Raw genomic sequence first — 25,973 nt, 5'->3', positions numbered from 1 at the left:
TGATGACCAGGCTCTAGCCATGACATAAGCTGAGAACTGGCCTCAATTCTGAGAGATGGCCTCAAAGAAATGGGAATAAACCAACCCTGGAACTGAAGATTAACTGTACTTAAAATAATCAAGATGCTCTATGTCAAAAAAAACAAACAAGCCAATCAGAAAATGGGCAGAAGATCTAAATAGACATTTCTCCAAAGAAGACACAGAGATGGCCAAAAAGCACATGAAAAGATGCTCAATATCACTAATTATCAGAGAAATGCAAATCAAAACTACAATGAGGTATCACCTCACACTGGTCAGAATGGCCATATCAAAAAGTCTACAAACAATAAATGCTGGAGAGGGTGTGGAGAAAAGGGGACCCTCCTACACTATTGGTGGGAATGTAAATTGGTATAGTCACTATGGAAAATAGTATGGAGGTTCCTTAAAAAAACAAAAATAGAGCTACCATATGGTCCAGCAATCGCACTCCTGGGCATATACCCGAAGAAAACCATACTTCAAAAAGACATGTGGGCTTCCCTGGTGACGCAGTGGTTAAGAGTCTGCCTGCCAATGCTGGGGACACGGGTTCAAGCCCTGGTCCGGGAAGATCCCACATGCTGCGGAGCAACTAGGCCATGCACCACAGCTGCTAAGCCTGCACTCTGGAGCCGGCGAGCCACAATTGCTGAGCCCATGTGCCACGACTACTGAAGCCTGTGCACCTGGAGCCCGTGCGCCACAACAAGAGAGGCCACTGCAATGAGAAGCCTGCGCACCGCAACGAGGAGTGGCCCCTGCTCACCACAATTAGAGAAAGCCCATGCACAGCAACAAAGACCCAATGCTGCCAAAAATAAATAAAGTATATATATAAAAAGACACATGCACCCCAATATTCATTGCAGCACTATCTACAATAGCCAAGACGTGGAAGCAACCTAAATGTCCATCCACAGAGGAAAGGATAAAGAAAATGTAGTACATATATAGAGTAGAATATTACTCAGCCACGAAAAAGAACGAAATAATGCCATTTGCAGCAATATGGATGGACCTAGAGATTATCATACTAAGTGAAGTTAAGTCAGACAGAGAAAGACAAACATCATATGATATCACTCATATGTGGAATCTAATTTTTTTAAATGATACAAATGAACTTATTTATAAAACTGAAACAGACTCACAGATTTCTAAAACAAACTTATGGTTACCAAAGGGGAAACATGGTGGTGGGCGGGGGGAGGATAAATTAGGAGTTTACGATTAACATACACACACTACTATATATAAAATAGATAACCAACAAGGACCTACAGCACAGGGAACTCTACTCAATATTCTGTAATAACCTATATGGGTAAAAAATTGGAAAAAGAACAAATATACTATATGTATAACTGAATGACTTTGCTGTACACCTGAAACTAGCACAACACTGTAAATCAACTATACATCAATAGAAAATTAAAAAAGAAAAAACAAGATGATGCTGATTAAACCACTGCATGACCAATTTCAAGATGACTGTCAGAAGTGAATGCTGTTTCTGCATGTAGCCCCTTCCGTCTGTCTATAAAAGTTCTTGCCTACTGATTGTCATTGGGGGCGGGGGGTTGGCATTTGGACAGGAATCCACCCTCCCCCCACAGGTTGCCGGCCTCTGAAATAAAGCAAACCTTCCTTTCCACCAACCTTGCCTTTTAATTGGCTTTAGAGTGGCGAGTAGCTGGACTCTACTTTCAGTAACAACACTACTAGGAGCTGTGAGCCTTGAGCAGGGGACAGCTCACTACTTCTGCACCGCAGCCTTGGACACTGTGAACCCTGACCAGTGAGGATGCTGGGCGAGGGCTAGTCTCTGCAAGATTCAGCCCAACCAGGGGATCCAGGCTGGCCCTCAGGCTCTGGGCAGACATGTGGCACCAACACCTAAGGATACTTGGTCAAGGGTGTCCCTCCCCTTCTCGGGCCTCAGCTTCCCCATCTGTTCAGAGGCTGGTGCTCTTTTGCTCCTTGCTCCTCTCAGGCACTAAATATATTTTGTTCCTTTTGCCTTAGCAAAGCCTCAGACACACCTTCCCACACTCACGCACAGTGGTGGTAGGTGGGCAGGAAGGCAGCTGAATTCATCAAGGGACAAAGAAATGAGCCTCAATTTTTTTTCTTCTTCATTTGGCACTTTTCACTTAAAAAGCAGTACTTGCTTCATAAAGAACATTTTGAATTTAGGTTTGAAGAAGTAAAGGGCAGGGATATTTAATGAAAGACTTAAGTATCCCTGGGGCCAGAGACCATCTAGAACCCTTGGAGTCACAGAGCTCTGCTCTTTGGGATCTCCAGCACGTACAGCTGTTAGCAGCTGGCGATGGGGGCGGGGGGGGGTGTAGGGACATTTGGTTATGGGAGCAACGACGACACGGTTGAACCCACCCCTGGTAGTGGGGAAGTGACTCCACACAACCTTGACGGAGGGCAACTTGGTGCTCTCTCCCACCCTTAGAGGCACACACCCTTCACCCAGCAGCATCACCCCTAGGAATTTACCTGGAAGGTAATGCCACCCAATTTTATCTACTGCAGCACTGCTTGTAAAAACCAAAGGCTGGAAACAACCCAAATGCGCGGCCGCAGGGGACCAGTTAAGTAATTTACCATGCAGGCCTGCAACACAATGCTCCGGTCTTGAATGGAAGGAACCCTCCAAGCCCTGTCACTAAAGCAGGACGAGCCAGGTTCAGCACAGTGTGGCTGGATCTTCCATTTTTATGGGGGGAAACATACGAGCAGAGAATATTTTTGGAAAGCTGAGTAATGGTAGTTGCCTTCAGGGAACTAGGTGGCTGGGGAACGGGAACAGGGAGGGATTTTTCACCACGGGTCCTTTTGTGTCCTTTAGATTTTGCCTTGCATAAATTGTATATTTTTTAAAAAGCCTCCAGCCAGTGCTGGAGAAGAGCTGAGGGAGCTGGGAGCCAGGACCGAGGGTGCACTTGAGCCGTGGAGGGAGGGGACAGAGCAGTGCAGATCTGGCAAGTCAGGCTAGGAGGGAATGCAAGAAGGCAGAGGCCACTCTCCACCTTGTCCAGATCCAGGGAGGGTGGGACTGGCTGCGGCCCCACCCTGGGTGTAGGCAGGGTTTCCCAGCCTCCCGGCGAGGTAGCACGTCTAGTAGAAATAGCTCTACCCTTGGGGTCCCTGCTCCGCCACCAAACTGCTGTGTGATGCTGGGTGACTCACATGGCCTTGCTGTGAAATGTGGGTGATGCAACCAGACTTAAGGATTAGATGAGCCGGTGGTGAGGGTCCAGCCCACACCCTGGGAAAGACCCACACAGAGGTGGCCCAGGAAGCCAGGCAGGCAGCGTCAGGGAAGGGACGTGGGAGGGGGCATGGGAGCACCCCATCACCCCGTGGCCAGACATGCCACCCCGCCCCGCCCCTGCCTCCTCCAAATCGGCCGCACACCGGCACCCAGGAGCTTAACTCCGGCAAATGCCGGGTCCTTCCTGAATGGCGGTCAAGGGCTGCCATCACTGAGAGTGCGGCATCTCTCAGGTCAGGAAGCTGGTGTGGCCGGAATCTGCTGCTCCCGGTGGACAAGCCCCATCCGCTCTCAGCTGTCCTCAGCCCATCAGACGGGCACAACGCCTATCTGACTTTTCTCATCGTGGTTGTAAAGCTACTGTGGCCCTGGAAGCCCTGTATCGTTAATAATAACAGCTGGCATTTATGGAGCACGGACTTGGTGCCAGGGCCTGTCGGCACGTCTCAGTGCCTCTAATCCCCACTGCAGCCCTGTAAGGCGGGGACCGTTCTCACCCCCACATTGTAGATGAGCGCCCAGAGGCTGAGACCCGACTGAAAGAGCCTATCAGCTCTCACTTCTGATGTGTCACCTCTGTTGCTGGAATAGGGGTGAGAGTCCCATTTCAGGATGGGCCCTCTCTGTCTGTGGAGCCAGGGAAGGTGCCGGGCCTTTCTCACCCCCAAGGATGCTGTAGCCCTTGGCACACATGTGGCACGGGTGGTATTGGGCTCTGGCCCCAGCTTGACCTCTTTTACCAGTGAGATCTCGGCCGGGTTGCGTCACGGGAGTCTCAGTTTTCTAACTCGTATGATGAGAAAACAATACTTGAGTCTTCAAAGAGCAAATGATAAAAGGGTGGTAAGTTCTTTTTGAAAAACACAGACCACTATGGAAATGTGAAGTTTTAATGCAGGCCTTGAACTTGCCTTTAAGGAGAAAAGAGCCTGAAGGTGAAAGGTGTTCCCCCTCAGGCCCCAGGCCCACTGCCAGCTGCCTCTAAAAGACCTTGGGGGGCAGAGGCCTTGGTCATGTTCCCTTGACCCCTGGCTTGGAGAAGGGATAGAGGAATTAAAAGCATGAGCCCAGGGAGGGCAGGAGGGTGTGGACGGCACCGTGTAGATTCCTAGGCACTAGCCACTAACAACCCCAGGCCTCGGAGTCACCCAGCTCCTCTCTCTTCTCGCACCCCACACCCAACCCATCAGCAGATCCTGAGCAGTGCCTGGCACGCAGTAAGTGCATGATCCTTATTTGCAGAATGATGAATAAATGCTAAGGACCTTCTGGAACATTCCTTCATTAAATAGCAGAAACACTGAACTCTGTACCCTAGAGCCAAACATAGTCACCTGCACACAGTCGGTGTTCAATCCATGTTGATAACGATGGTGACACAACCAAGAGCCGAATCCCAGAGGAGCGGGTCCCAGATCCCTCCTGTCCTCTGCTTCCGAGCCCCTCCTCTCCTCTTGGTCAACCCTCAGGGTCCAGTTCCAGGGTCTCTTCCTCCTTGATCCCCCGTGATGATTCTGCCCTCAGGATGCTGCCCTCCATCCCTAGGGATCCCGCAGCACAGACAGAATAGGTAGCAATCGGGCTGTCACGTCACCCTCTCTTCACTCTCTCTTCATATTAACCACAACCATTTTTGAATACCTACTATGTGCCAACCTCTTGATGCACTTTATTTCTAATTCTCATAACAACCCATTGAGATGAGTGATGACTTCCCTGCCTTCTCTGAGACTCAGAGAGGTTAAATAACATGTCCAAGGTCACACAGCAGGGAGGAGGCAGAGTCAGACCCAGACCCAAGGGTGAGTCCTTCCCCTGCCCCTCCGTCCCAGAGCCCATACTCCATGGGTGTCACCCCAGCCCTCCTGGCCTAAGGGACTGGCTCAGCTCAAACCTCGGCAGAGCCATGAGAAGCCAGAGCTGCCTCCCCCTCACCCAGGGTGGGTCTCAGATCTCACAAATATTCCCAGCAGCTCCCCTGCCCCTCACCTCACCCAGAGATGGACGGGCTCACTGTGCCTGACGTGGGGCCACCCAGGGACCCTTACCAGCCTCTGCTGGGGCTTCAAGATGCAGCGAGAAGGATCCAGGTCAGCTGGAATACGCTGTCCTTCCACCTCTCCCTGTGACACACACCCCAAGCTCATTCCGGGCTCTGCTCCTTTGCTCACGCCTTCTCTCCTGCCTGGGGCGCATGCTATCCTCCCTCCCATGGATCACCTCTCCCCAGAACAACCCTGCTTCCCTTCAAGGGCCAGCTCAGTCCCCTGCCAGAAGCCTACCTCAGCCCCACACCCGGGTGCGGTTCCTCATCACACCCCGCTGTCAACCACGTCCTGCTGGCTTCAGGATGCAGCCTGCTCTCCCGACATGCACAGCACCTCCCACCAGATCAGCACTACGAGCAAATTAGTTAAGGGCCCTGCCTTGGGGCCAGACAGAGCGACTGGGTTCAAATCCCGGCTCTGCCACTTTACTGGCTGTGTGACTTTGGCAAATTGCTTAAACTCTCTGAGCCTCAGTTTCCTCATCTGCAAAATGGAGGTGACGATACCACCAACCCCATGGGGTTGGCGTGAGGGTGAAATGAGTAGCCACGGGAAGCAACCACGTTAACTGTTATTATTACTGTGGGTATTATTACCCGCTCTTGCCACAGCTGCAGAGCTTTCAAAACAGGAGACTGTCTGGATGATCTCTCTGGATGACCTCATGTCTCCTTCTCCCCTCTTTGGACTAACACCCCCATAGACCTTTGCTAAGGACTGACTTGTGTTCCCCTCCAATTTATATTTTGATACTCTACCTCCGCAAAGTGACTGTATTTGGAGATAGGGCTTTTAGGAGGTAATTATGGTTAAATGAGTTCATAAGGGTGAGGTCCTAATCCAATAGGATTGGCGTCCTTATAAGAAGAGGAAGAGCTCGCCCCCTCTCCCCGGGCTCAAGCAGAGGGAAGGCCGTGTGGGGACACAGCGGGAAGGCTGCATCTACAAGCCCGGAAAAGAGGTCTCACCAGGGCCCTGATAGGCTGGCATCTTGATATTGGACTTCCAGCCTCCAGACTGTGAGAAATAAGCGTCTGCTGTTTACGCTGCCGAGACTGGTGTTTTGTTACAGCAGCCTGAGCTAAGACCACCTTCCATGACGGCTGGGTCTCGTCTGGAACCCCAGGTCTCCAGGTCCCCTGTGAAGAGAAGATCCCAGGCCTGGCTTTCTCTTGCCTTCTCTTCGGGTCTAAAAACCAGGCTCCACAACCTCCATCTCCTGTGAGGTAGGTCCCCAGGGCAGCCCCCAAAGCACCCTGCCTTCAGAAACGATAAACCCCAAGGTGGGGAGGCGGGAAGAGGATGGAGGCAAAAGGGGAGACTGAGGGAGGCAGAGCCTGGGTCTCACTTGAGGCTGGAGGGCCCCAGAGGGACGCAGAGTTGAGGGAACGGGTGGGCCGCGGGGTTCGTCCCTGCGGGAAAGGGTTGAAGGCACTGCACCCCAGCCGCCCCTAGCTGGCCTCCCCTCCCCTCCCCTCCCCTCCTCCCGGCCACTCCCCCGACTCCAACCTTCACCCCTCACCACCCCTATCCTAACCCCTCTCCCTCCAGCCCCATCAGGCCCCAGGCCCTCTCACTCCTCCAGAAAATCACCCCCAAAGGCAGCCCCCGCGCTCCCCTGCTCCCAGGCTGCGGATGAGGCCACGTCTCATTAGGCCCACCCGTCTCTAGGGAGCCTCTAGAACCATTCTAGGTGCTGCAGGCTCAGCAGGGAAGGAGAACAGGCCTTCCCCCCATGGAGCCTACACCCCAGTGCAGACAGGAAGCCAAGCAGTGGATAAACATCACCACATTAGGTGATTAACATTAACAACAGTTGAAAAAACCAGGCAGGGAAGAGGGTGGTCAGGGGCAGTCTCAAGTAATGACCGGTGGAACAGGTGTACACACACCCCAGCTCCCCACCTTCCTGGCTACACTGACTCTCAGAGGTGCCCAGTGGGATCGAGCCCCAGCTGCCCACAGTGGGAACTGGCTCACTCAAGCTCCCTTCATGCCTCATCTCCACACTCTCTGTGTTTCCAGGGACCACCTCCCAATGAACCACTCTAATCGTAGCCTTGTCTCAGCCTCCACAGATGGGGAGGCAGGAGTGGGAGCTGGTGGGAAGACAGGCCCCCATCCTCCCTGCTCTGGACGTGTCTCCTCGAGACCAGCCATCCCACACATGGGCCCTCTGTCCTCACAGGGTGTGTCCTGTCCTGAGCCCTCTGCACCTGTGGTCTCCTGGAGGGCAGGAACCAGGTCTGCCCGCCCTGTGGACGATGCTCCTGGTGGGTGCACAGCAGGCTTTCCCGAGGCACAGAACTCTGACCAGGAAGAAGGGGCCTTCCGTCTTGAGCAGCACTGGGGGTGGGATGCATGCAGCCCACTCTTCTCCCCTTCCTGGCCGGGTAGAGCTGTCCTGGCCATGGCTGGGTCAGAAAAAGGCAAGAAGTGTGCACCCAGTCCATGCAGGACATCCTGTCCAACTCGATGCCCTGGGGCAACTGCCCAGCCAGGGGGGCATTGCATCCCTTCCCCTGTGAGGGCTGAAACCATTACAGCACGGATGCAGGGGGCCAGCCATTGAGGCAGAGACTCCTGCCTTTAATTGCAGCCCTGATCCTCATAGTGCAGCTCTGGGCTACAGCATGAGCAAACCAGAAACCTGCCTGCCTCATGGAGCTGACATTCTAGAGGGCTAGACAGACAAGAAACCAGATGAAAAAGTAAATGATCAAGTGTGGTAGAAGGTGACAAAAGCTCTGGAGAAGAATAAGGCAGTGAAGGGGTCTGGGAGGGATGGTGGGGACTTAGGAGCGATGCTGTTTTACACAGGCTGGTCAGAGAAGGCCGTTCTCAGAAAGTGGCATTTGAGCAAAGACCTGAAGGAGGTGAGGGAGGGCACCATGCAGATATCTGGGGGAAGAGCATCCAGGCTGAGGGAACAGCCAGTGCAAAGGCCCTGAGGCACAAGCATGGCTGCCACGGTTGAGGAACAAGGGGGCCATGTGGCTGAAACAGAGGGAGTGAGGAGAGGGGAAGGCTGAGGTCAGAGAGGTTGGTGGGGAAGGCGGGGAGAGAATGCAGACACGTGATGCCTTGTAGGTCAGAGCGAGGCCTGTGACTTTTCCCCCATCGAGTGAGATGGGAGCTACTGCAGGGCGTGAGAAGAGGTGGGATGTGATCTGGCTTAGAGTTTTTGTTGTTGTTTTTAATATTTATTCATTTATTTATCTGGCTGCACCAGGTCTTAGTTGCCGTGTGTGGGATCTTTTAGTTGCGGCACGCAGGATCTTTTAGTTGCGGCACGTGGGATCAGGGATCGAACCCAGGCCCTCTGCCTTGGCAGCGTGGCGTCTTAGCCACTGGACCACCAGTAAAGTCCCTGGCTTAGGTCTTAAAGGATCCCTGGCTGCTGGGGGCATAGGAATAGGGGACTACAGGGGGCAAGAAGTACAGGGCACCTGCTGGCAGGTGGCTGTAGCCCTCCCATCAGGGAAGATGGGGGCTCAGACCAAGGTAGTAATGCCAGAAGCAGTGAGGGGCGGGTGGGGTGGGAAGTACTCTGACGTGGGGCCAACAGAATTTGCTGATGGTTTGGCTGTGAGTGCGAGAGGGAGGAGGAGTCAAGCGTGGCATCAGGGTTTGGGCCTGAGCAGCCGGCAGGTGGGGTGCTGTTTCCTGAGCTGGAGAGCACCGCGGGAGGAACAATTTAAGGGAGATGGGAGCTCAGTTTTGGCGCCCTGAGAGCCAAGTGGAGATGTTCCTTCTTCTCCCCAGAGCTCCTGCACTGGGGGCACGTGGGGAGGGGCCCCCCCTGGGCCAAATTGTTCCTCTAGTCCTGGGGTCCCGGCCTCTGAGTGATCCTGGGGCTTCCCTTCAGCTCCCTCTGATGCTGGGAAGGCTGCTGGAGGTGGGGGGCATGTGCTCTGGGCTGTGAGCCCACTGGGGGTGATGGGTGGGGCTGGGAAATGGGCCCCAGGAGGCCATTCTGCTGGCTAACTGCCCCAGAGCCTGGGGGCAAAAAGGGTAGGAGAGAGACAGAGCAAGCAAAGACAGACCCCAGGGGGACATGGGACAGAAAAAAATTGAAGAGAAGGGGAATGTGGCCTAGAGAAGGCCAAACAGGAGTGGGGGGGCGGTGGTTAGGGCCAGGCCTGAAGGGCCTGGGGAAGGGACAGATCCTTCCAGCTCTTGACCTCCAGGCCTCACGGGCCCTTGCTGTGGCCGGGATGGAGGCTGGCCCAGCTGTAGGAGGTGAAGCAGGATAGACGCCAGTGCCAGCCCCAGGCCCTGACCTGTGCCGGGGCTCAGAGAAGCAGGGGGCAGATGGTAACGGTGCACACGGGTTACTGGACTGACAGCTTCTGGGCAGATCTGCAGCCCTCACCCAAGCTCCTGCCATCTGAGACCCTCCCTCTCACCTGCTGGGCCCTTAACCCTGAAGTGGGAGGCCCTTGTGCCTATACTCAGCAGGTGCAACTAAGGTTTGCAGAAATGAATGGAGCCACGTCAGCCTCTCAGCACGTATTCCCCGGCCCCATCACACTGGGCCCTGTCCCCAAGTGCCCAGGAAGGGGAAGCTCCACAGCGTGGTACCAGGACCCAGCCAAGCTCTCAGGGGGTGCTGGGGATGGAAGGCAGGCAGGAGAAGGGGGCAGACCCTCCAAGGCCCAGGCACCCTAGGCACGCCTGAGATTGCACACACCAACCCCTGCCCCCTCAGGCTGGGATCTCCTCCCCACGCTGGCCGAGGCCCTTTAGCTGTGGCCCAGGGCCCGCCAGGACCAGGTGCACTCCACCCACTGCGCTGCTGCAGGCCCTCCTGCCCCCTCCGTGCCCAGAGCCAGGCAGTGCGGCCCAGCTCCTCCCCAGGCCCGGCCCCACCCCTTCCTGGGCAGCAGGCAGCAGCTCCTCTGCAGTGCCCCGAGCTCCCCCAGCAGCAGTGGAGTCATCCCCAGAAGCAATGCAGCAGAGGCACAGAGAGAGGGGGAGGGAGGGCCACAGGCACCCCCCACCCAATCAGGGCCCGCTCTCCTATACCCCAGCATGGAGCCCCTGGGCTTGCTGGGGCGGTGGGACAGGGGTCCTGGGGGAACTGGGTCTGCAGGGGAACAAGGAGGGGTAAGGGCCTCAGCTTGGGGGAGAAGAGAGATGCCTCTCTCCTGACTGGGGCTCTAAGCCCAGGGCCTGAGAGCAACGGGGCCAGCAGGGAGGCTGCTGATAGTGGAGGCGGGGGTCTGCTGGTTCCAAATGGCCAGGGCCCAGCAGTGCCCTGAGCAGGGGCGGGGGGTATCCTCACCCACACCCCCCCCAGCCTCAGACTGGGGAGCAAGCACTTTGGGTTCCTGGGAGTTCCAGCCCCCTTGGCCTGCTCTGCCTGGGAAGAGGCATTTCTCCAGTCGGGACCTGTGGCAGCGGTGGAGAGGGACAGAAGTGCAGAGGAGGAGAGGTAGCAGGGGCACAGTCCTCCTGATGGAGAGGACCCAGGTTCTGAAGAGGGCCTCTCAGGATGCAGGCTGCTCCCCACCAGTTCTACTGGCCCTGGCCCCTTCGACCCCTGTGCTTGCCACCAGGTACTGCCGGTAGGAGGGCACGGCAGCCCTGGGGCCCCACTCTCCGTGCAGCCTCTTCTGGCTGTCCCCGCCGGAATGCCTACCTGGGCCCGTCTGGGCACCTAGCCAGGGGCACGTAGGAGTGCACTGTCCCCACTGGGCCAGGCCAGGGCCGGAGGGGCCGGCTGTCCTCCTCCTTCTCCGTGGTGGCGGGCAGGGAGGGGGCCTGGCGCCCGGGCTGGGAGCTCTGTCCTCTTGGGTTCCCTCCACCGCTCGCTGCTCGGGAAGGCAGCAGCGCCCGAACTGCAGAAGCCAGCTCCCCGCCCCCACGGCCGCCTCCTCCCCCTCCCGCCTCCCGACCCGCCTCCTTCTCCCGCCACCCACCTCCTTCTCGTTTCTATGGCAACCGGGCAATGCTCGCTCAGCCAGCCTCCTTCCCGCGTACACCCGGGGACGCCCGCCTACGTTGCGGCTCCTGCATCCCCGGGCTGTTGGGCACGCGCACACTTCACCTTCCCAGGCTCTTGCAACCACGCCCCACGGGATGGGGGGTCCCTGCTCCAGCCCCGTCTTCTCTTTCTGCCTGAGACCCTGCTCCCCCAGCATCCCTTCAAGGCACTGTAAGCTGCACCTTTCCACACGCTTCCCTCAGGTCCTTAAAATCTTACCGCATGCCTCTCTGTCACACATTTCTACTTGCTTAATCATTTATTCTCATTCAGTCATTCCTCAATTCCAAACTTTTATTCTGAGATTTTTCTGTGTCAGGCCGAGTGTGAGATGCTTGTCTACAATCTCATTCCATGAGATTCCATACCCATTTTACAGATTGGAAACTGAGGCCCGCGGTAGTGAAACAACTCGTCTGGGCATCCAAGGCTCCTGGGCTTGCTATTGGCAGCAAGGCTTTGTGATCTGAATTCTGGTGCTGCTCCCACAGGCCACAGCTGTCACACACCCCTTAGAGCAAACATCTAGGCTTGTACCCCACACGTATGACTCATTAGCAACAACATGTGTCCATGCACATGTGCACCCCAACGACACACATATACAAACACGCATTACGTGTATTTGCACACGTGCATTTCCACAAATCTGTGGATCTACCTATACACGCACAGGTAACACACATACTTACACATGACTCTAACACTAATATCAGTGTACACACATCTACACGGATCCAGAACACGTATCACACAAACCCGTCCTACATAAAATCACAGCTATACACGCAAGCCCCCAACCCTAGCCTTATGGGACGGATCGGTGACACCAGTAAGTGTCCCAACCAGGAGAGGATCTGTCTGCTCTTCTAGATACTAATCTGCCCACCGCGTCTTAGCTTGGCTGCTGGAGGGACTGGGGTTGGGAGGAGACGGGGTTCACCCTCCTCCACTCCCTCTCCCTCATTCTGAAAGTCCTCTGCCTGGTCCAGACTAGCTCCTACCTAGAGCCCCCTCAGCCTAGGAGGCTCACAGATATTCCCCCCACCCTCCTAGCTGCTGTCCAGTCCTGGTACTTGGAATTATGACAGGATTGAGTAAAATGGGACCCTCCTCCCCAGAGGGAGTTCCAGGCTCAGACAGCCCTGCCACCCGCTCCTCCCCAGGAGGGATAGCATGCAGTGGGGGCCAGAGCAGGGTCTGTAGATCGAGTGGAGAAAGGGGCCCGGGGCACACAGTGTTCCCCACAGGATGTGCTGACCCCAGCCCAGCACTGCCTCAGAAAGACCTCAGGCAGGATCACTGCAGCCCCTGTGCCCTAGGGTGATTCTCAGGGACCCCACACAGCCTAGAGAGGGCACACACAATCAGAAAGAACCAGAAGCCCACCAAAAATTAAGCCAAAAAGTGCCTGTTAATAATGACAGCCTCTTCCATAGTTCATCCCATCTAAGACCCGTCTCAATCATAAGACTGCTGCCAGTTAAACCAAGACATGCTCTAAATTGTATGAAGCATCCTAATATCAGTGATGTCAAATGTGAGGGGGAAATCGTCTTAGAATAGATGAAAATAGGGCATTTCATTCATTCAACCGATATTTACTAGGCACGCACCATGTGCCACGAACTGTTCTAGGTGCTGGGACACAGGCCATGGGCAAAACAAAGTCCCTGCCCTTAGGAGTGATGAGCTAGTGGATTTACTGATTCCAGTTCTCCTGTAGCGTCTCCGTCTCCGGCTGTCACGGCAGCCCTGCAGATGAGGTCACAGGACTGATTAGGAAACAAAGGCTCTGAGAGATTGAGCAATTTTCCCAAGGGGACAAAGCCAGAAAATGCCTGGGCTGGGATTTGAACCCTATGCCTGCCAAGCTTTTCCCGATGCTCTATGTTGGTTCCATTAGGAAAGATCCGATTAGGAAACACAGTGACAGCCACCCATTTTCTAGGAGTTTCACAGCCAGGGTGCTTCTCATCCTTAGGTCAAAGGCAGGACAGGGTCATAAGTACTTGAAGTGCTAGGGACATAGTGGGTGTGAGTGAGGGCCCCTCCCCCAAACAACCGCAGAGGTGACTTCCAGCCTGGCCTACTTGGGCCAGAAGCCTGACGCTGGGTGTCCCCAGGACTAGAGGTGCTCAGTAGTCAGTGAGGTCGACACCCAGGCCAAGAGGGTGGGGATGCCTGGTGCCTGAGAGCAGATTCCCGGGAGAGCTAGGGGGTGGGGAGGGATTGAGTTCCCAGGCCCTGTAAACAGAGCCCCCTGCCCACCTGCCAGCCCCCGGCCCCGGATCATCTTTCTCCTAAAGAGCCGGTTCCATCCAGGGATACCAAAGATAGCTGCCCCCGACCCACCTCCATCAGCCTGATCCAGCCCCATCTGCTGCCTGGCAGACCCCTGAGTTCTGCCCTCCCACACTCAGGCAGGTTCTGTGCTTCTGAGAAGCTGACCCCTTCTGTCGCCCCCCACCTTCCCCAGGCCAGAGAGCATCCACCCCACCCCACCCTACTATCAGCCTGCTCAGCCCCATGTGCTGTTGGGAGGGCCCCCAAGACAGGTATCATAGGGGTAGAAGACAACAAGATTGGGATATCCTTAGTTTTTGTCAAAGTTGACATCGATAAGAGGCCCCCCCAAAACCAGCAAAAATACGGGTAATAGGTTACGCCATGTCAGCCTGTGCCCTTTGAAACTACTCCGTCTTTAACTACCTCCTACCTCCCTCGTCTCCTTCCTCCCAAGTGAACCCCATTCAGGGGAAAATTGTCCTCTGCCACAGTTTTGTTGAAACTTTCCTCTGCATGTTAATTGGGCTAGAAAAATATCAAGGAGTCGCCATCTGCAGCCTCCACTCCCCTACTTGTAGGCCCTGGACAGGCCCAGGGACACCCCCCATGACCCCCCCGCCCAACATACACACCATGCCCGACCTCAGCCCCTTACTCCTGGACCTTAATCGTGTTCCAGTCCCACAGGTGGGATCAGTCTACAAATGAGGAGGGGGTCTCACCCAGGCCACAGGGCAGCTGCTCTCGTGCCCCCCAGGAGCAGCCAACCTGTTCTGTCACCACCTCCTTGTTCAACCCAAAGAGTATAATTGCCCCCTCCCCAGCCCAGCAGTTATCCTCCGTGTTCCCAGTGCTGGGCAAATGCAATCAGGGTTCATTAACTGCTGCTTTGTATCTCATTTGCATAATGCCCGCATGACTGTCAAAATGCCAGAATCCTCCCAAAACCTCTGCCCATGACAGGAGAATGGAGCAGATTGCTGGCCAGCAATGGAGAAATAAACTGGACAAGGCTCTGCTGAGGGTCTGTGTAGAGGACTAAACACATGGGGATGGAAAGAATCAGAGGGAGAAAACCAACAACTACTTTGAGTTTCAGACCCTGAAAGGTCCCCAGAGGAGGGGCAGTTGAAACTTACTGAGTGTGTGCTAAGGCCAGGCACCATGCGCAGTGCTTTACACACTTCACCCACTTGTTTTCAACAATGAGCCATTTTACAGGTGTGGAAACCGAGGCTCAGAGCAGTTACGGCCTCACTATTCAAAGCCTGGGTCCCAGGTCCCACAGCTTGGGCATCACCTGGGAGTTGGTAGGAAAGGCGGAATCTCAGGTCCCACCCCAGACCTCCTGATCAGAATCTGCATTGTCACAAGATCACAGGAGATTACAGTCTAAGGGACTTGGCCCGTGATATAGCTTGAAGATGATGCTGGTGTCAGAACTGAGGCATCTGACCAAATCCCATGTCAGTGTCTTTAATACATTTAACAAACGTTTCCTGAGCACCTACTACATGCAGCGCTGCTCTAGGCAGCGAGACACGGCACATAACCATGAGATAACCCCATGGATGTTTCATGCCAAAGTGGGAGACACTCAACAGATAAAGAGTAAAAAGTTCAAGTGATGATGGGAACCATCAAGAAAAATAATGTGGGTAAAGGGATAGAGAGGGTAAGTGGGGGCCATTTTAGAATCCCTCTTTGAAGAGATAACATTTGAACAAAGACTTATATAAAGGGGAAAAGGAAGTATGTGATAATCCGGGGGGAGACTGTTTCTGGCAGAGGGGACAGCAAGGGCGCATGTCCTGAAGTGGGAGTGAGCTCGGCACACTGAAGGCACCCAAAACTGAATGGGTGGGTGGACAGGTGGGTGGGTAGGTGAAGGGACAGCAGAGAGGGGAGTAAACAAGGTAGGAACAAAGAACAGGCAGGGGCTAGATCCTGTAGGGCCCTGTGGACCATGGTGAGGATCTGGTTTTATTCTAAGCAAGAAAGGAAGGCACTGGTATTTTTGAGCAAGGGTGGAGAAGAGGTCCAGTTAATGTATTTGAAAGATCACTGTGGCTTTGATATGGAAAAGTTACTAGAAGGAGGCAACAGGCTAAAACAAAGAGACCAGTTAAGAGGCTTCTGCAATATTTATTCCCAACAGAAATGAGTGTTTGTGGTCACTGAAACCCATGACCAAGAGCACTTGTAGCAGCTTTACTCATAGTAGCTCCAAACTGGAAGCAACCCAAATGCCCATCCACAGAAGGACTGATCAAAAAATCATGTGGGGGCTTCCCTGGTGGCGCAGTGGTTGAGAGTCCGCCTGCCGATGCAGGGGACACGGGTTCGTGCCCCGGTCCAGGAGGATCCCACACACCGTGGAGTGGCTGGGCCCGTGAGCCATGGCCGCTGGGCCTGCGCGTCGGAGCCTGTGCTCCTCAACGGGAGAGGCCGTGGTGGTGAGAGGCCCTCGTACCGCAAAAAAAAAAAAAAAAAAAAATCGTGTAGTTATTGCATGCAGTTGAGGTAGTTTGCTTTTTCACTGCTGTCTAGGACTCCACTGTGCAAATGCTACCGTGTGGTTTGCTTACATAGTTGAATACTATACAGCAATGAAAAGCATCCAACTACACACAACCACATGGAAAAAAGTCTCAAATCATGATGAGCAAGAGAAGCACAAACTGAGAAGAACATACATAGTGGATTCTATTTTTTTTTTTTTTTTCGGTACGTGGGCCTCTCACTGTTGTGGCCCCTCCCATTGCGAAGCACAGGCTCAGCGGCCATGGCTCACGGGCCCAGCCGCTCCACGGCATGTGGGATCCTCCGGGACCGGGGCACGAACCCGTGTCCCCTGCATCGGCAGGCGGACTCTCAACCACTGCGCCACCAGGGAAGCCTGTGGATTCTATTTTTTTGTTGTTGTTGACAGATTTTTTAATTTGTTGACTTCAGGGCCAAGTTTGGCCTTTCTTGTGGATTCTATTTACATCATGCTCAAGAAAAGGCAAATCTGGATTTCTGGTTCCTGGGCAAAAGATGGAGTAAATGTACTTGTCCCTTTTCCTTCTGCAAAGTCCAGCTAAAAACCCTGGGCATTACATATAAAACAAACGTAAGAAGACTCTAAAGGGGGAGAGAAGAAGGCAGACGGACTAGGGACCTCAGGACCCAAGGAACGACAGTGCAGTGAGTTCTCTGGGTTTTCTTTTTCCCTGCTATATCCCAGATGTGTCGCTGGAGAAGTCAGCAACCCAGAAAGACGAATAAACGTGGACAAAAACAGCCCCAAGACAAGCCTCCTCTCTTTAGCCAGAGGACTAGGAAAGGTGCAGTTTTGCAAGACAAAAACTTTTAAAACAATAAATGCCCTACTCTAGCCAAACACCATGGAAAAAACTGCAGCCTGTCCCACCCCATCCCCCTGAGCAGGGGTCAAGTGGGGAGCCTTGCCTGGCAGTAACCAGTGCCCCATCCCCTACCACCAGGGTGTGGGGTGGTGGGTTCGCTGGGTGGTGCTTTCCCACATGGCCTCAGCTGGGGCTAAAATGTCCAAGACAGCTTCTTCATTCACACAACTGACCCTGTCCCTCCCCCTCCCCCCTTCCCTCTCTGCCTTCCCTCCCACGTGCTCTCTCCAACGGGGTACCTGGCCCTACCTAACATGATAGCTCAGGGCTCCAAGAGCACACATTCCAAAAGGACAAGTTCTAATGTGTGGCCACTTACTTACCTATCAAGCAAGCCTCTGCTTCTATCACGCTGGCCACTATCTCACTGGCCAAAGCAAGTCAACATGGCCAAGCCCAGCGTCCATGTGGCAGGTGGACAGGGGTGGGGAAGTGGGGGGAATTGGGGGGTGAGGCTTACCTAGGGTGTGAATAGCAGGAGCTGGGGTTCACAGGTGGGGTTAGGGAGCACCAGTGTACCCAACCACCACAGTAGGTCTATAATAGGGCCCAAGAATTGGCATTTTTTATGACCTTCTTTCCACGTAGCTCCCCACTGTGATACAGGCAGCCCAGTGAGCACACCTGCAGCACTGCTCCTATCCTGTAACACCTACTCCACGACACCGTCATGGAAGAGGCTTTACACCTCCCCACCTGTCTGGGCACCGATCAAAAGGAATGCCACAATCACTGTCCTGGGGGGCAGACAGCCCAGGACAGACACACACACACTGTGACACAAGAAGCCTTTTCAGACACTGGCCTCTCCCACAAGCCTAGGGCTCTGGCTTTTAGTCCTGACTCAGCCCCATCCCAGCCCAAAGCCCTGGCATGGGTCTCCCCTCTCTGCCGGTATCAGATTCCTCCCTCAAGGTGAGGGGCTTGGACTAGATTATCAATTTCCAACTTCTGCACCACTCAGGGACACTTTGCATATTTTTTGACCCAAGGAACCCCACGTTTTGAAAGATTTTTGTCTACCAAACAAACCGCACATGCTAAGTAATTTTTTCAACTGGAAAACAAATTGACTTTTTTTTTTTTTGCCGCACCACGCACCACGCAGGATCTTAGTTCCCCCAACCAGGGATCGAACCCACACCCCCTGCAGTGGAACACACAGAGTCTTTTTTTTTTTTATTATTAAATTTATTTATTTTATTTATTTATTTTTGGCTGCGTTGGGTCTTCTTTGCTGCACGCTGGCTTTCTCTAGTTGCGGTGAGCGGGGGCTACTCTTCGTTGCAGTGCCAGGGCTTCTCATTGAGGTGGCTTCTCTTGTGGCAGAGCACAGGCTCTAGGCATGCAGGCTTCAGTAGTTGTGGCACAAGGGCTCAGCAGTTGTGGCATGCAGACTCAGTATTTGTGGCTTGCGGTCTCTAGAGCGCAGGATCAGTAGTTGTGGCGCACGGGCTTAGTTGCTCCGCGTCATGTGGGATCTTCCCGGACCAGGGATCGAACCTGTGTCCCCTGCATTGAAAGGCGGATTCTTAACCACTGGACTGCCAGGGAAGTGCCTTGACTTTTTACTCAATTAATTACCAGGTAGAGTTCTTGACCGGTATGGTATAATCAACATTTCTACGCTGAACTGAGAAAATTCTCACCAAAAGCAAAGAGCTCTGAAATATTGGGTGGGCTGAGCTGCCTCAGCTGGGAAATGCTCAATGTTGGGGCAGCTTTTCACAACATTCAAAACAACCAAGCCTCAGGGATTCCCTAGCAGTCCAGTGGTTAGGACTCGGCGCTTTCACTGCCAAGGGCTCAGGTTCAATCCCTGGTCGGGGAACTAAGATCCCACAGGGCACATGGTGTGGCCAAAAAAAACAAAAAAACAAAAAAAACCAAAATAACCGAGCCTCTCTCTGGAATCTGGGGCCGGTGGGCAGGGGATGCCAGCTGAGATCGGCTGAACATGGAATCCTCTGAGTATGAACCCATCCAGCTCTAAGTAGCCTGTATGCTGAGTGCTTCTCGGGGCCCACCACGAGCCAGCACACTGCGGAGAACCATGGGGACAACTCAGGGCATCTAAGGTGACACGGTCCATTACAGTTGCCAGTTGCCACTGTCCATTCAGTTAAATAGATTTAAATAAATTTGAAAATTCAATTCCAAAAAAAAAAAATCAATTCCTCAGCTGCACTAGCCATATTTCATGTGTTCAACAGCCACATGTGGCTAGTGGCTACCATCTTAGTGCAGAAATAGAACATTTCTGGGCTTCCCTGGTGGCGCAGTGGTTATGAATCTGCCTGCCAATGCAGGGGACACGGGTTCAAGCCCTGGTCCGGGAAGATCCCACATGCCACAGAGCAACTAAGCCTGTGCTCCACAACGACTGAGCCTGCACTCTGGAGCCCGCAAGCCACAACTACTGAGCCCGCGTGCCACAACACTGAGGCCCATGCGCCCTGGAGCCCATGCTCCGCAACAAAGAGTAGCCCCTGTTCACCGCAACTAAAGAAAGCCCGAGTGCAGCAACAAAGACCCAACACAGCCAAAAAAAAAAAAGAGTCCATGCGCCACAACTACTGAGCCTATGCTCTAGAGCCCGCGAGCCACAACTACTGAAGCATGCGCACCTAGAGCCCATGCTCCGCAATAAGAGAAGCCACCGCAATGAGAAGCCCACGCACTGCAACAAAGAGTAGCCCCCACTCACCGCAACTAGAGAAAGCCCACGCGCAGCAACGAAGACCCAATGCAGCCAAAATTTAATTAATTAATTAATTAATTTTAAAAAGAAATAGAACATTTCCATCATTGCAGAAAATTCAAAGAGACAGTGCTAGAAGGTAGTCCATACAAATGCAGGCATGTCCAGTGTCACACACTTGATGGGGCCCAAAAGACGAGTTCCCTGCATATTACATTCTAGTTGTTCCCCTGCTCATATGACACGATGGGGCTGCATTTCTTAGACCAAAAAAAAAAAAAAAGAGGGCTTCCCTGGTGGCGCAGTGGTTGGGATTCCGCCTGCCGACGCAGGGGACGCGGGTTTGTGCCCCGGTCTGGGAAGATCCCATATGCCGCGGAGCGGCTGGGCCCGTGAGCCATGGCCGCTGAGCCTGCGCGTCTGGATGACTGTGCTCTGCAACTGGAGAGGCCACAACAGTGAAAGGCCCGCATACCGCAAAAAAAAAAAAAAAAAAAAAGAAAGAAAATGGTTCCAAAACACTGCAAAAGTCACATTTAGGGATATAGCCAACCTTTAAAATCATGTGTTATGTTTAGAGAGAGATGATTAATCTCCTGACAAAACTGCATGACCAATAATATTTGGAGCAAGCCACCATGTATGACCCCTGTCAACACCCCCTTCCCCTGGCCAGGATCCCCACCACCACCACCAAAAAAAAGGAGAGAGCCAGGGGCTGTGTGTTTGCTCCTCCTGACAAACAGAAACCTCTTTGACCCTGCCAACCCCATTCTTTGTATTTCTCTATTTCTCATTCTATAGTATTTCTCTATTTCTAAAGAAAGGGCTTCGCCACAAGGGGGCAGGGTGGGAAAGATGGTGGGGATGTCTGTTTTATTGTGAAAGTAATTTCCAGGAGCAGACACGGTTGGTTCTGTAACCAACAGTCATTCCTCTTTGACTCTTGCTGACCAGAGTCCTGACTACATAACAAGTGACTCAGAAGAAATGCTGACTGGCCTAAGACAGGGTCTCTCAACTTCAGCACTACGGACACCTGGTGCTGGATAATTCTTTGTTGGGGGGTTGTCCTATGCATTGTAGGATGTTGGGCCTCTACCCACTAGATTTCAGTAGCACCTACCCCCCAGTTATAACAGACAAAAACTTCTGCAGATGCTGAATGTCCCCTGGGGGGGCGAAATCAACCCAGATTGAGAACCACTGGTCCAAGATACAAACTCTAGGCCAGTGGTTCTCAAACTTGAACATTCATCAGAATCACCCGAAAGACTTGTTAAAACAGATTGCTGGGCCTCACCCCCAAAGTTTCTGATTCAATAGGTCTGTGGTGGGGCTCAAGAATTTGCCTTCCTATTGAGTGCTCAGGTGATCTGATGATCCTGATCCTGATGCGGGGACCCACTTTAAGAACCACTGCTCTCTAAGTGATTTGTGGCACACCTGTTCCCCTGGCCTGTGAGACCAGAGAGAAAGACTTTCCAGGAAAGGATTCCTTGTTGATGATAAGAGACATTTAGGAAGAAATAGTCTCATCTTCTTAGACATTGTGGAGTCTGCATGTGATGTCTGGAGCTGTGGCAGCCTACGAGGAGCTAGGAGGAGGGCCAGAAAGAAGTGGCTTCTGGAGGTGATTGAATCACAGAACTAACCAATGCTGGAGCTGTCCTCGGGAGATCCTGGTAACCAAGACAATGAGTCTCCCTTTTTGTTTAAGTAAGTAGTTCCCAAACTTTGCTGCCCATTAGAATAACTGGGAAGCTTTAAAAACTCACCTCATACGAATTAAGTCAGAATCTCTGAGTGAAGGACCCAACAATCAGCATTTTTAAAACCTCCCCCAGGTATTTCAGCCAAGTTTAAGAACCCTTGCTACTGAAAGTGTGGTTGGTAGACCATCAGCATTAGTATTACCCGACAGCTTATTAGAAATGGAGACTCTCAGGCCCCACCCGACACTCTGAGACCTACTGACTCAGAGTTTGCATTTTAACAGGTAATATGTGATCTATTTACACAATAAAATTTGAGTCACAATGATTTAAACCATTTTGAGTTGTTTTTTCTGTTACTGGCATCCCAACTGTTACCATCTGCAAGGCTCACACGTCTGAACACAGGGTTCACATATTTTAAAATGTCATGTTGAAATAATCCTTTCAAGAGACCCCAGTAGTTTCCCCAACACTGGAGAGCACTGTGATGGTGGGCACACATCACAATGGTGGGTCATAAAGTTGACCATGCCCATCCCAGCAACTTAGGATTCTACTTCTTGGCATACATTCTTGAGAAAATCTTATGTCCTCAAGAAAACAAACACAAAAATGTCCTGTGCAATTTTGTTAAATCAGAAAAGGAAGAAAACCTAAATGTCCATAGTTGGCGAAATTGATAAATTATGGTATATTCATTACCATAATATTACCTAACATTTACTGAGCAGGCACTGTCCTAAACGCTTTACATGGATGGCCTTGTTCAACTTCATAGCTTCCCTATAAGGCCAGCATTATTATTATTCCCATTTTATAGATGAGGAAACTAAGGTACAGAGCAGTAACTTGCCTAAGTTACTGCACAGAACTCACTGAGCTAGGCAGGATTTGAGACCAAGAAGTCTGGCTCTAGAACTGACTGAATCATTACAGTAGCCTGCCTCATGAGGAAAAAAATCTTCCCTGACCCTCTGACCTTTTTATGCAGATATGCCCATCCTTTCCACATACACACTCATGTCTATCCCAGCACCTGTAGTACTTAACTGCAACTATTACTTTCATACTGGTCTGCTGGCCCTTCTTAGAGTGCTCTCAACCCAGAGGCACATGAGAATCACCTGGAACACTTTTTTTTTTAAACTGTGGTGCGGAAATTCCCTGGTGGTCCAATGGTTAGGACTCCGCGCTCTCACTGGCAGGGGCTAGGGTTCCTCCCTGGTCGGGGAACTAAGATTCCGCAAGCCACGTGGCGTGGCCAAAAAAAAAAACCTGTGGTGAAATATATGTAACATAAAATTTACCACTTTAACCATATATATTTTTTTTTTGGTACGTGGGCCTCTCACTGTCGTGGCCTCTCCTGTTGCGGAGCACAGGCTCCGGACGCACAGGCTCAGCGGCCATGGCTCACGGGCCCAGCCGCTCCGCGGCATGTGAGATCTTCCCGAACCGGGGCACGAACCCGTGTCCCCTGCGTTGGCAGGCAGACTCTCAACCACTGCGCCACCAGGGAAGCCCTTTAACCATTTTTAATCGTACAATTAGGTGTATTCACATTGTTATACAACCATTACCACAATCTATCTCTAGAGCTTTGCATCACCCCAAACTGAAAGTCTGTACCTATTAGAAACTCCCCATTCCCTGCCTTCCCTCCAGCCCCTGGCAACCACCATTCTACCTTCTGTGTCTATGAATTTGCCTAGTCTAGGAACCTCATATTAGTGGAATCACACAATACGCGTCCTTTTGTGTCTGGCTTCTTTCACTTAGCATAATGTTTTCAGTGTTCATCCACGTTGCAGCATGTATCAGAATTTCATTCCTGTTTCAGGGTGAATCATCTTTCATTGTATGGATTTACCAGAGTTTGTTTATCATTCATCCACCAATGGACATTTGGGCTGTTTTCACCTTTTGGCTATTGTTAATAACGCTACTATGAACAATGGTGTTTCAGTATCTGTTTGAGTCCCTGCTTTCGATTCTTTTGGGTAGATACCTAGAAGTGGGATTTTGGATCATATTCTATGTCTAACTTTTTGATGAACCATCAAACTGTTTTCCACAGCAGCTGTACCCGTTTACATTCCCATCAGCAATGCAGAAGAGTTCCAATTTCTCCACATCCTCACTAACACTTGTTATTTTCTGCTTTTTTTGATAATGGCCATCCTAATGGGCGTGAAGTGGTATCTCATTGTAGTTTTGATTTGCATTTCCCTAATGATTAGTGATATTGAACATCTTTTCATGTGCTTATTAGCCATCTGTATATCTTCTTTGTAGAAATGTCTATTCAAGTCCTTTGCTTATTTTTTAAACCGGTTGTTTGGTTCTTTGCTGTTGAGTTGTAGGAGTTGTTTATACATTCTGAATATTAATCCCTAACCAGATATATCATTTGCAAATATTTTCTCTCATTCTGTATGTTGTCTTTTCACTCTCTTGGTAGAGTTTTAAATTTTGATGAAGTCCAATTTATTTATTTATTTTTTCTTTTGCTGCCTGTGCTTTTCGTGTCATAGCCAAGAGATCATTGCCAAATCCCCCTTCATTTTCTTCTAAGAGTTTTATCACTTTAGTTCTTACGTTTAGGTCTTTGATCCATTTTTGTATATGGTGTCAGGTAAGGGTCCAACTTTATTCTTTTGCATGTGGATGTCCAATTTTCTTACCCACGACTCTTCATTTTTTTTTTTAATATCCTCAAGGGTTTTTTTTTTTTTTTCTTATTTTTGGCTACGTTGGGTCTTCGTTGCTGTGTGTGGGCTTTTCTCTAGTTGCAGCGAGTGGGGGCTACTCTTCCTTGCGGTGCGCGGGCTTCTCATTGCGGTGGCTTCTCTTGTTCCGGAGCACAGGCTCTAGGCACGTGGGCTTCAGTAGTTGTGGCTTGCAGGCTCAGTAGTTGTGGCTTGCAGGCTCTAGAGTGCAGGCTCAGTACTTGTGGCGCACGGGTTTTGTGGCTCCGCGGCATGTGGGATCTTCCCAGACCAGGGCTCGAACTCATTTCCCCTGCATTGGCAGGCGGATTCTTAACCACTACACCACCATGGAAGTCCCTTACCCATGACTCTTTTAAAACTCCTCAAGTCCATGCTGCACCCCAGACTCTCTGTGGTGGGGTCCAGGCATCAGCAATTCCAAGGTCCTCAGGTGCTTCCCAAGAGCATCCCAGGCTGAGAGCCACTGTCCTACTGCACTGAAGCCTTCTTAGTCCCAGGCCATCTCGTGTTGGTCTCTGTATTCCCACTTTCTAGCACAAGCCACGGTCCATGAGACATTTAATGGGGTTTATGCTGGGCTTGGGGTGATCATGGGAGACTCTAGCCCTGGAACTTCTCAAACACATGTCCAGGCACAGGGCTGTGACAGGTGCATCCAAGGAGATGAAGCAGGATCAGCCAGAGGCTCAGCCCCAGGGGAGCACGGGCGGCCTCGGGAGAAATCACAGAGTCCAATGGAAACAGACTACTGGACGGTGGGGGACAAGCTGGAATCAGATAGGTCTGGCTGCTGGGGAGGGCTGCCAGGGGCAGGGCTGGGGTGCAGGCTTGGAGGGGCAGGGAGGAAGGGGAGCTCAGGGCAGGAGGAGCTTGAGCGGAGGTGTAGAGGTGAGCTCATATGGAGCAAACGGGGGAGCCTCCCGAGGAGCACAGAAGGAGTAATCTTAGCAGCAGCTGACATCTACTGGAAACCTGTCTGCTTTCCACCATTATGTTTCCTCATCTTAAAATGGGGGTAATGGCAGCACTGACCTCACAGGGCAGTTGGGGGGGACAGGAAAAGCCCCAGAACCGTGCCTGACGCAGAGGAAGCACTCAATTATGCCGGCTACAGAGTCCATTGTTATTAGCCCCTTTAATCTCAAAAACAACACTAAGAGACGTCTACCATTATCTTTTTTTTTTTTTTTTTGCGGTACGCGGGCCTCTCACTGTTGTGGCCTCTCCCGCTGCGGAGCACAGGCTCCGGACGCGCAGGCTCAGCGGCCATGGCTCACAGGCCCAGCCGCTCCGCGGCATGTGGGATCTTCCCGGACCGGGGCACGAACCCGTGTCCTCTGCATCGGCAGGCGGACTCTCAACCACTGCGCCACCAGGGAAACCCCTATCTTTATTTTTTTAAAGAGGAAACTGGGGGTCAGGGAGGTGAAGTCAGCAGCCCAATGTCACACAGCAGGAATGAGCCACGATTCAAACTCTATTCTGACTCCAAAGCCCATGCACGAATCTTCCACAAAACTGGGGCACCAAAGGCTGGATTCCTGGGATCCAGATCTGGAAGGGCCACTGTGTCTGGACCAACTCTTTCGTTTTGTAGAGAAAGACAACCAGAGAAGGGAGGTGAGCACAAGGCCCCAAAGCATGTCAAGCTAGGGGGATCTGGGGCTGAAGCTTCTAGAAAGACCGATGAGCAGAACCAGTCACTGCCCCCGCCGGTGGTCACCGCTCACCGGGTCAGCGAGCACCACCTGCCCTGCTTCCAGCCAGCTC

The 25,973-nt window shown here is 52.3% G+C and overlaps 1 protein-coding gene across 3 annotated transcripts in view; it reads right to left on the bottom strand.

The window, feature by feature from the left end:
* Window positions 1-25,973, bottom strand: part of PACSIN1 (protein kinase C and casein kinase substrate in neurons 1) — a 65,248-nt gene that overhangs the window by 15,075 nt on the left and 24,200 nt on the right. The window contains exon 1 of one of the 3 annotated variants that reach the window (XM_060307945.1): window positions 11,289-11,309. The exons of 1 other annotated variant lie outside the window; for it this stretch is intronic. The gene's annotated coding sequence lies outside the window, so the exon portion shown is untranslated. Of the gene's footprint in view, window positions 1-11,008; window positions 11,203-11,288; window positions 11,310-25,973 lie in introns of those variants that run through there. One more of the 3 variants, XM_060307944.1, reaches the window with a different exon arrangement.

Source organism: Globicephala melas, chromosome 11 (assembly GCF_963455315.2).
Source record: "Globicephala melas chromosome 11, mGloMel1.2, whole genome shotgun sequence".
NCBI lineage: Eukaryota > Metazoa > Chordata > Mammalia > Artiodactyla > Delphinidae > Globicephala > Globicephala melas.
This window is presented reverse-complemented; position numbering and strand designations above follow the sequence as displayed.